General features: G+C 50.6%; 1 long non-coding RNA gene across 1 annotated transcript; it reads right to left on the reverse strand.

The window, feature by feature from the left end:
- Positions 1-8,418: 8,418 nt before the first annotated feature.
- LOC136477773 (uncharacterized) lies at positions 8,419-10,431 on the reverse strand. The gene is made up of 5 exons (XR_010764096.1): positions 10,251-10,431; positions 10,048-10,167; positions 9,882-9,962; positions 8,908-9,133; positions 8,419-8,785 (listed from the first exon to the last, which is right to left on the reverse strand). It is a non-coding gene; the product is annotated as an uncharacterized lncRNA (long non-coding RNA).
- Positions 10,432-11,568: the final 1,137 nt, after the last annotated feature.

An 11,568-nucleotide genomic window follows, 5' to 3' on the forward strand; every position in this document is an offset into this window, starting at 1 on the left:
CGCGGGGAGAGCTAGCTAACTCTAAAGAACCACTATCGTACCCAGGTTGCTGCTATGGTGATGGTTTTGGCCCGGGATGGACCGGGTGCGTCCGTCCATGCGCACACGGCAAGCTCCGCGACGGACTACGGTGGCGCGACCGTGTCAGCGGCACCAAGAAAGCAGTGGTGGTTCAAGTGGGGTGCGCAAGGGGTGGAGGAGATCAAGGCAAAAACACAATGCCACGAAATTGGATGGAGGTGGATGGTGCGAGGCTAATTTGGTGGGCGTCGTGGTTCGGTCTTAAGGTGGCCGACGACGGGGAAACTTCAAATTGAGGCTCGACATAGTACGGCTGCAGCAGTGGACGGGCTTGGTGCATAGCTAGGCTCCCTTTCAAGCTACTGGCGCACGCAATTACTCTGAATTGGACCAGGCGTTGCGATTTGCTTTGGCGCGGCTCGGCCGGGCCGACGCGATGACATTCACGGCGGCAGTGGTTGGGAAGCAGGGCGCGCGGGCGGACGGGACGACAGTGGGACTCATTAGACTTTGACTGGGGCACGTCTTGGCGGGGTGTGGGTGCCGTGGCCGAGGGTCCCTCACCCCAAACGCAGTGGACGAGCGAGCGCGTCGGCGATAGGGCGTGGCTCGCATGCCGCGGCGCCATTAATGGCGTCGCGATGGCGTGCAAGGCCATGCGGACGGCATCCACCCGGTCAGAGAGGAACAGCGCAGCGCAACACAGATACGATGCGACGCAAAGCAAGGCAGCGACACGGCGAAGCAGAGCGGCCAGGCGGCAGTGGAACGGCCAGGGCGTCGGGCCCATGACAGCAACGACAGGGACGCGGCGGGGCAGAGCGGCTAGGCCAAACGGCCCTCAGCGTCCCGCCAAGCGCGGCGAAGCGCGTGTGTGCGTGCGTGCGTCGGACGGCCGACGCCGCGACGCCGAGTGCCTGAGGCACGGTGACCGCGCCCACGCGATGAAACCGGCCGGGAACGTGCCATGCATGCCTTTTAAAGCGTCCTAAAAATCCAAATCGTTATTCAATCGCCAAACCACCTATGCTATACTTAATAGGGCATGTTAGGCTACTAAAACAAGCCGTAATACCACACCACTCCTTAACCCAATTACTCTACAAAAATTGCCAAACTTAGCTTTGTCAAACCATTTTTTAGTCTTAGAAAATTGACTAAGTCTTGATCAGATTCGCGTCAAATTAAATTTCCAAGCTATTAGACCAGTTAGCTAGTGAATTCATTTTTCGACCGTAGGTATTTCATCGTCATCTACAAAGTTTGTACTTCTAACTTTATTAAAGTTCCATATATACGTTTTATAGTGTTTTCGTTCAATAAAAATTCGCGAACATCCTTACTTGATAATTTCATAAGTCGAGAACAACCTTTCATTATGCATTTCCGTTGGTCGTTTTAAGTTACGGAAATTGATCTACACACTATATTACATACATTAACACATAAACACGATAATTAGCAAATGATGTTTTAGCAAATGATTTACGGAACCAGATAGCACACTTTCAACATTTGTATTCATATTGTAAGATGAATAAAAATATAGATCTAAATATTCTTAAATATGAAAATATTTTAGCCTATAGACAAAAGATATTATTTTATACACAGATAATTATTAGTTGAGCCTAACTCTAGAAGTAGCTAAGGAAAAAAATTATAGATCTGCTATCGTTTCAATATATCCATGTATTCTTAAGAAATAAATAGTGTTCGAACCAACTATAATTGCTCCCACAAAAATCATCTGATCGGATATATATAAACGATACAATTATAATAGTAACATTAAGAATAACAGTTTGAATTATTAATAGCCACTAGAATAGTTTTTTTGGATTAGTATTATTTTTTCTATCTCCAATCGCTGGTGGTGTTGGAGCTGACCAGGTGCAACAATGTAGCATTCCACATAGGACAATAGACAAAGTTGAGTTGAAAATAAAAGTTTAAAGACTAAAATACACTTTGATAGTTTATGTATGAAATTGAGTCTAAAATGCAAAGTTTGAGGATTGACACTGATCATATTCATAGTTCTGTGATGAAATTGTGCTTAAAGATAGACTTCGATGACCAAAACGGTCGTTTTAAAAGTTCAGTGATTAAACTGAGTCCCGAGTAATAGTTCAGAGACCAAAATAATAATTTTGCCATAATAATAACTGCGTAAACCCAGGAGTAGAAGAAATGGAAAAAGAAAAGGTTGTAAAACTGTCGGAGAACTCCTTAAGCTTGTAAGTTGCTGCAGCTGCAGCTTCGTTGCTTGCGATTGGGATGAATATTTTGAATACAAATGACGCTTGCAGCTGGGCCAGGGGCCAACCCCCGGCCTGGAGTAGTTTTTCTTACTTCCGATCCTTGCATCGTTGTCCTACACAGTACACAGACACAGCACACCCTCGCCGTACGTACTCAGGGAGCGAGCAATCGCCGGCCGCCTCGGCATGATGATGAGCGCAGAGGTGCACGCATACGTGTGCCAGCATCAAAGAAGTAGGGAGCCATGGTGTAGTTTAATAGGAGTTGATAGATCAGCATCGGAGAGAGGAAATGGTTCGTCGTCGTCACGTGTTGACGGCTGAGTTATCCTCCACCTTATCGAGCTCAATGCTTATATATATCAACAAAAAGGACGACAACAAACAAAACATATACGTAACACCCATCGATCAGAAATGCAATAATGTTCTCTTTTTGCCTAGGCAGAAATGGAAATAATGATAATAACGCCCAAAATGGGAAAGCGACACACTACCATTTGAAGTTGCATCGTGCAAGATTACTACCAGTAGTATAGCTTCAATCCAGTTGGGGTTGCTAACATCTGGTATTAAAGCCATCGATTTTGGTACTCCACCATGAATTCGTCTCTCAAGCTTTTCTTCGACGAGTTCGACAGGAAGCTCGATGAACTCGAGGCTCGGTGGGAGCGGCACTTCTCTCTGCCGATAAAGGAGCTGCGGGTTGCTGCCTAGGAGCTCCGCATCGGCGGCCTCAAGTAGTTCAGCATGACGCAGCACGTCGTGGCCGACAACTGGGGCGGGTGGTTCGAGGAGCCTACCAGCGTCATGGAGAAGTGCGTCTACGAGCTGCGGCCGGCCACCGTCGAGCTCAGCGGCATCGCACCCAAGCGGATCCCCGCGGTGCAGCTCAAGGCCGAGGTGGTTCCGGACAACTGGGGAGGGATGTTCAAACAGCCTGCCCACACCGCGGAGGAGCGCAACCTCTCCGTCGACGTCGTCTTCGCCGGGCTCGCGTCCGCCGACCAGATCCACATCGACAGCGGCCTCACCTCCAACTCCACCGCATCCACCTGCTTCACGCCCGTGCAACCCGTTCCCGCCGCCTCCGCCAACTCGGTCACGCCCGCTTGCTCCACGCCTGTGCCACTCGTCTTCGCCGCCACCTGCTTCCGTCAGGGAGAAGAAGGCCAAGGAGTCTCTCCCAGCGGAGCACCAGCACCGGATTCAGGAGCTCGAGGAGAAGCTGCAGGTCGCCAACATCGCGGCCCGCGAGGAGGCGCTCTCCGAGCGTGAGGCCGAGATGCGGGCGCTCGCCAGGCCGCCCCGCCTCCCCATCTCCCTCTTCGCACCCGCGCCCAACGAAATCTCCGACTCTGGGCTCTCCGGTACCGCCAGTGGCCACATCTCCTTCCGCCCCATCCTCCTCCAAGTGACATGCCCAAGTTCCGAATCGAGCTCTCCATCTCCAATGCCCCAATAACCTCGCCTACGCCGTGGCTGTGCACGCTAAGGCACAGCGCCACCTCCTCAACCTGAACCAGGACACGACGTGCAAGTTGGAGTCGGACCTCCGGGCCTGTGAAGCCGAGGCGGAGCACGCTAGGAACTTCTTCCCCGCCGTCATCATCACCTTCGATCTCGACACACGTGCCGTCGACCACGAGGGCGCCTACGCCATCTATGCCTTTGAGTCCTTCCAAATCGTCCCCGTCGAGTGCGCGCTCCATGCCACAACGCTTGGTGGCTACGACAGCTCCCTCGACGATGACTCGGAGTCCGGCGTCGTCCACTTCGACGCGCCGCGCGACCAAGCCATCAGTCACGTTGGCCAATCACCCGCAGCGGCTGCCGCACTCTGTGCTGATGCTCTAGGCACAGCAGGAGGTGGGCTGCTGGCTTGGATGGTGGCAGCGAGGTCAGTGCAGGCCACCTATTCGACGATTTGCTCGGCCATCGACCGCAGCTTCGCCGACGTCGATGCGCTATGGGAGGAGATGCTCCATGAGAACGACGTCAACCAAGGGATGGCCCTAGAGTCTTACATGGCTGAGCTCGAGCTCTGCTCCATCTTCGCCTACGCCGAGATCCTAGACGCCGTGGACTATAGGAATCGCTACCAGGTCGCCCGTGGCGCGCTGTCGCGGGGTCGAAACCGCAACAAGCATTGTTGTTCGAGTCGGTGTGAGAGTACGTGTCTCCGGTGGCTCGGGTGGACTCAAGAACATAAGAATCGTAGAGAGGACGCAATGGTTTATCCTAGTTTGGGCCGATCGATGCCCTACGTCCAGCCGCTGATGATCCTTATACTCAAGAGCACCCAAAATTGGGGGGTTACAATAGAGTGTACAGGAGGAAGAGAGAGATTTGGTAGGGGGTTAGCTCGGTGCTAATCCTGTGGTTGTCTCACCATCGGTGGAGCCTTCCCCTCATTGGAGAGGAAGTAGGACGACGGGTGCGGTGGAGGAGCTCTTAGGTGCCTCTCTCCTGGATTGCCCTGCTCTCGGTGCCGAATAGGAGCAGGATCGGTGAGGAATGAAATGATCTGTCTGGGATCGTCCTCCCCCCTCTAGGATCCGACCTTACCCCTTATATATCGAGATAGGTCAGGGTACATGGTGGTTTGTGGGGATGAGCCTATGGTCTACATGCGCCAGAAGTCTAGGAGGATCTTCCTAGCGGCGCTCTATAGACCGTGGTGATGTCGTGGAGCCTGAAGAAGCCCTAGGGCGTCGTCCGGCTGGCCTGTTCTGACACGTTGAGTGTCAGGCTGTGTCGGCTTAGGACCGGCCTCCCCTAGGCGCGCCTTCTAGAGTCTTCTTGGTGGCGAGGGAGGTCAGGCTTGAGGGGATGACGTGCGGTCCCAGAAGCCCCCGAGCCCCTAGAGGCTGAAGAGGAGCTTGTCTTCTTGTGTCACACCCCATGCATGACCCTGTCGGGGGAGCGGCCAGCGAAGCCGCGCCCAAGGTGCAGCGTCGGGGAGCCCCCGAGCCTCAATGGCTCAGGGCGTGTCTTCTTGCGCCTGGACCTTGGCTGGTGTCGTAGGCCGGGCAGAAGCCAAGGATCAGGCTCAAGCTTCTTGTCGATCAGGAGCCTAAGGCTCGGGCGAGCCCTCGAGCCCTTAGCAGAGGCCGCGGCGTGCTCAAGCTCGGCCGGGTTTCTTGGTCTGAGGGTGTGCGCGAGCGTACCCGATGGGTATAGCCTCCGAGCCCTTAGGCGATCCTGGAGGGGTCAGTCGAGGGTCTTTTCGGTCAAGAACCATTGATCCCGAGGTTTAACATACCCATATGTTAGGATCTCGTCAGGAGCCCCCGAGCCCTTCTTGGCCTCACTTGGCCTGGTTCGTGATGGCGACGAAGGGCTGAATTCGATCTTCTGGTGACCGAGCTAGCCATGGCGGGGATGGCTTCCGCTGACAAGAGTGCGATGCTCTACGTGGGGCCCTCTCCCCAAGTGTGACAGGGGGTGCTCAGCTATCAAGGCCGAGTGGTAGTGGTGCTGACCCCTTTTTGGTCCTATGTTGCGTGAGTCTGTAGCCCGAGCGAGGGTTCGATGAACTCGTCTAGGAGTTTTCGACCTTAGGCTCGGGGGCACCATTCTTTTTGGTCGGAGCCTGCCGTGGGTCGGGTGATCGAGAGCGTCTCGGTCTAGCTCAGGGCCACCTGATCACCCGACACACCACGCCCTTTTGGGGGCTTTGATAGCAGGCCCCGATCCTCTCGGGCTGGCCTTCTTGGGTCGACCCTCTACGGTCATAGGTCGAGGCGTGGGGAATGCACCGAGCTCGGACGGGGGACCCTCGTTGGGTCCATCGCTCAGCGGCTCCTGACCCATCTCCTGTGAGTTGGTTAGTTTTAGGGGTGTGCCACTCGGGCGCCCGTCGATCAGGGGGCCGGGTTGCTCCATCTGGAGAGCCAACACAGCCCCTGAGGCCATCGTGGGGCCTCCTTGCTAGCGGGTGAGGTGGCTTCTGGGCGCGTCCTTCCCGCTGATGCTTTGTGTAGGCGGTTGATGGCGCCTGGGCTGCCACGCCCGGTGGAGGAGGTATGGTGTGCACTCCCACGTCATCCCACTTCGTTTGGGAGATGGGACGTCGGGCCACGTGGAGCAGATCTGGCGGAGGATTGGAGAAGCCGCGACACTTGGTGCGCGCGGATCCGAGCCATTGATGACGGCTGGTGGGCCCGAGGGGAGTCGGATCCCCTCAAGTCCCGTGAGGAGGCGTGCGCGGAGTGGGCAACGCGCTTGGTGGAAAGTGGAGCGGGGACTTGACTCATTGTCAATGCCCTCCTGACTCTGCCTTAACTATGCGGCCACCATCACGCAACCGCTGTAAGGTGTGCTGCGGGGATTGAAGGGGTGCCTGGTCGGTTCCCCGAGGCCTCTTTAGCCGTCGATGGCTGATTAGAGGGCCCGGAGCTGCTCACAACGCATTGACTGGGGCTATAAAGGGGAGCCCCGGGGACGTGGCGCCTTCTATCCCTCCTCCGGCTCCTTCTCTTCTTTCTCTCTGTTGACGGTAGTTAACACTCATCATAAACCGTTAATATAGCTTGTATAAATGCATGAAAATAATCACCAACATATGTTTAGGGATTTAAACTGACAAATTCCACGAGTTTTGATGAATCTGTGTTTTCAGCAGGATTTATCCAGAAAACCGACAAGGTGGACCCAATCGTCAAATCAAATCACGTTTATCTGTGACATCACAGGGGAGGAGGAGGAGGACCTCGCTGGCGCCACCGCCTCCGCCGGAGGGGAGGGAGGGAGGAGCTCGGCGTGGGCGCAAGGGTCGCATGGGCGCGTGCGTTGGGTCACGTGGTCGCGCGAGAGGGAGGGAGGAGCTCGGCGCGGGCGCGAGGGTCGTGTGGGCGCGTGCGTTGGGTCGCGTGGTCGCGCAAGTGTGCCACCGTTGCGGAATAACTTATCCAATGCACAATGCAACACAACCTTTGTGTGGTACGGACGTGCTGGACAATCTCTATCTGATCCGGACACAAGGAATTCTTCATCGCCACACGTGTAGGCCGTCTAGCTAGTGTAGTGTTGCATGGTACGACGTCTAGTGTATTGTGTGTAGCTTACAAGTGGAGTGAAGTGGCACACGTCCACGCTACACGATATGATTATAATCTCAAATTCACCCCTTGAATGAAAAGAAAAAAAAAAGGATACCCGACTTTGCTTTTAGACAACGATAATAATTCGTTATATATTGTCATGAAAGTGTCGGAAAAAGGATGGTCCCTTCTCCTTCTTGTCCCAACAGATGCACCGGAGAGGAAAAAGGAGAGGGGCTAGGGCGGCGGTGGCAGCGAGCGTCTCCGGTAGGCCTACGAGGCGGCGGTAAGTACCGCTAACTTACATTACATATATTAGTACGTACATGGTCTAGGGGACAACTCGAGCACGTTACATGAACCACGTACAAGAAAACATATCAAATGGATAATGTCTTTATTTTACAGGGTAAGAACTTGTCAAGAAAACTGAGCCAGCTGACAAACTTCATTGATGATGATAAAAAATTATCATGTGTGTTAAGCAAAGGGAACCGGCGATCGATGAACCAAACGGGCGCAACAGTAATTTCTCCAAGGAAGACACGACGGCACGTCGATCGACGACACCGGCCCTAATCATGTGTGCTCTGCGTCAGCAATGGCGCTAATCAGGTTCAGAATGCAAGGTTCTCAAGCTTGCCCCGCCGCGCGATGGAGGCATGGACCATGGAGCCATGTCAAAAACGTAGCATGTTCGTCCTTGAGGGTGCACTCCATTGTTGTACTTGTTTTTCTGAAGATCATCGTCACGGACACATCTACCATCTGTTAGTGCTGTGCTGTGCAACGGTGCAGCGACAGCGATAGTCCTTCAGCCACCATGATTCTGCAGCCTTTTGTATATATAGTGGCCATGCACGTGTCTATGAAAAAAAATTATATACTGCAGAAATCTAGTAATGTAATTTTTTACAACTCTTCATCATCAAGATTTAGATGTTGAGATGAATGTGACAATAGTAATTTTTAATCCACAAAACATAATCACAAAGATTTAGAATAAGCACATATATTGCAGTGAATAAGTCAAAAACTAAAGATACCAAGAGTTCAAATTTTGATGAACCAGTAACATATATTGCAGTGAAGAGCCCAAACAAATTTATTACAAGAGCAATAAAGATCAAAAAATCTCAAATAACAGACATCCCACACACACAAAAGGGATTGGGATAAAGCTACAGTTAAAGATTCAGTTGCCCAAGGGAATGGAAACAACTTTTGAGCAGCTCCTTCTGATCCTTGCAAATAATTAGATAAAGTTTTTCTACCCAAGACAATTGCAGATAATGGGTATGTCCTTGTTCCCCAAAATAACATGATGAAGCAAACCAAATTTTATTAGTTGTTGTAGAAAACAGGACTTTCAGATGCTGCCACTGAACTCGACCTCATGCCGTCCCATCTGCGCGGGCTCTTGGAGCTGCCCTGCAAAAATCCAGTGCTCTGCCACTGCAGCGCGTTGCCGCGTGCACTAATCAGTTTATTTGCAGTGTATTGACATGGTGAAATAATTTAAATGTAGAACTAAACAATGTCATTCCCTTTGAAAATTAGACCAACGAACTCCATACCTATTAGTGAAGGGAATATAGAAATCACAGTCAATTGCGGTGTTCAGAATAATGTAAGTGAGTGGCATCCATCATTCTCATAACCAAAAAAAGGCATTTATCAATTGCTGTGTTCAGAATAATATATGGAGCAATGCTTCTGATTTATGAATCGTCCAGCATGTAAGGATTATGAATTTTATGGGCTTCTCCAATTGGTGCAGCTTTTTTTTTTGGTTTCACAAATCTGATAAAAAAATAGAGTGACTGCATTAGCAACCATGCAATGGTTAGAAAGCAGATAGGAACGAACATTTGGTGCAATATGGAATAATAAGTGATGTAGATTAGCATGAAGCAAACACGAAAGGCACCATGACATGTACGACAACCGAAAGATATGGAGCAAAATTAAAACACAGAAGTGCTGAAGAAAAATAGTAAAAATGGCATGGTGGTAATGGTACCAGCTGTACACAATGAAGGCAACATGGATCAACATGTTATTCACCAGGAATCCAAGATACAGTATAGTAATTATGTCTAAGATATGATAACCATGACAATGACAGATTCAGTTAAGGAAAATGTTTATCTTGAATTCATGAGCAACCCAATAGTCATTATACAGCGCATGTATGTCCAGTGATCGTACAGGATTACAACGGTTACCCAGGAATATAATGGCCAAGTTGACAATTTGAGAACTCCCAGTTTTCACTGTGATCTTGTGGAAATAGACTAACAATGGAAAAGAAAGGAGGCTGCCTCGTATACCATGGGATTCCAGTTTTACGATGGTATTAAGCATGCTTATAATCACACATCAGAAAACTTGATTTTTTTTTCACTCCAAACATGTTATAGAAGGATTCCGAATATGAAATTCGCAGCAGTCCATTGAATTTGGTGTGCAAATTGCTGGGTCAAGAATAACCAACAAAAGTAGAGATAGGAACGGAGATCAAAGGAGGGAGAAAGGGGCTTTTGATTACTTTTCCCATGACGGGAGGCTGAGCATGCTGTAGGCGAGTTTGACCTTGTTGCCGATGCCGCCGAGCGACTTTCTTGGCTTCCTTCGGCGATCAAATCAAAGCATTAGAGGTGAGCACAAGAAATCAACGGCAGCAAGAGAAATCAATAAGTGAAAGCACGGCATACCTGCTCGGCGCGCGCGGCGGACGCGAGGAGGAGCAGCGCCACGGCGCTCCACGGTGATCTCATGGCAGTGGACGACGCGAGAAGAAGGGGGAGGCGTGGACATCGGGGCGGCTTCTTGCGCTGTGGCGACGGGATCGGATTCGAAACATGGGTCGTTTGTCAGATTTAACACCGAACTCATATTTAGATATAGATGGACTCACTTTCATTCATCCGAGTGTCATTGTAGTCATGGAGTCAATGTTTCAGAGTGTTATTTTTTGCAATTTTTTCGTGGCCAGGACGACGATGCTATGTGGAAGAAGGGATAGCAGATTGGGAGGGGATGAGGGAGGGCGGTTGGGAGCAACGGAGGCACCGTACGGGAGGGAGCCTAGGCGGCGGTGCCCGAAAGGTCGCGACCCAAAGAGAAGAGACGATGGAAACAAATCAAACAACCAGGAGGGGCGGGTACCGGTGGCTGGGTAGGAAAATTATCGGTGGAAAAAAACCTGGTGCCGAGTTGTCCGCCACAGACAGATAGTTGTCAATGTAAATGTAAGAGTTTCCGTCTGTTTCCGATTGGGACCGCTTGTCAGATCAGGGCGAGAGATCTGGGTACATTGGATCTAAGTTTAAAGTCGATTTAAGGGAGAAAAATTAAGGTGGGTACGAAATATTTGGGTGTGGAAGAAAAAAATTACATGTATTAGGGAAATAAGAACTTTTAGTCTTTTACAGTGATAAAAAATGATTTGATGCAACATACCAGTACAATTCTTGCATAACTTGATTTGAAAAATAGAGATGCAGCCGCACCCATTCCAAAGTGGTGTCGATTGTTAATTGTTACAAGATATCTCACACCACAAAGTTTTCTAAAATATTAACTCATCTTTCTACCAAACTAAAGATTTGGATGTCTACATGTGCTTGTTGTATGGTAGTTTTACTGAAAATGATACATCCTGCAATACAATACAATGAAAGAAATTAAGAAAAATAAAATGGTGAGAATATTAGTGCAAAAAAAAAGAAGGGGCGACAAGGGCTGATCTGCCCCTCTTCCTGATAATTGTAGAACCTCCATAATCAGCAATGGCTTACATAAATGCCTCTTGTATTGGTTCTGTTACGGCGTGCCTTACTACGGAGGAAGTAGGGAGGATCGATGGGTGTGTGAGGGAGCGTGGGCTTGCGGCGAGTCGGCGCCGTGATCGAGATCGATCTCGGCGACAACAGGGAGACGAGGAATAGGGAGACGAGAGAAGCACCGCCAGGTGCCCAAGGGAGATATAATCTCAATCCTGGGCTGTCTTTCATTAACTTGGTTTGGGACTCTTATAGTCCTTACATATGACGACGATTACTTGCTAACAAATCCCTTGATTTCCTAACAAACTTAGCTAACCAAATCTCCTTGACTCTACTAGACTCCCTGAAACCCGGACTTGCCCAACCGGCGTAGTGGTGACCGCGCACGGCGAACTCCCGCGCATGCGTCAGCCACTAGCTTCGTCCCTCCTCTTGTAGACGTTCCCC

Source organism: Miscanthus floridulus, chromosome 8, assembly GCF_019320115.1.
Source record: "Miscanthus floridulus cultivar M001 chromosome 8, ASM1932011v1, whole genome shotgun sequence".
In the NCBI taxonomy this organism is placed as follows: Eukaryota; Viridiplantae; Streptophyta; class Magnoliopsida; order Poales; family Poaceae; genus Miscanthus; species Miscanthus floridulus.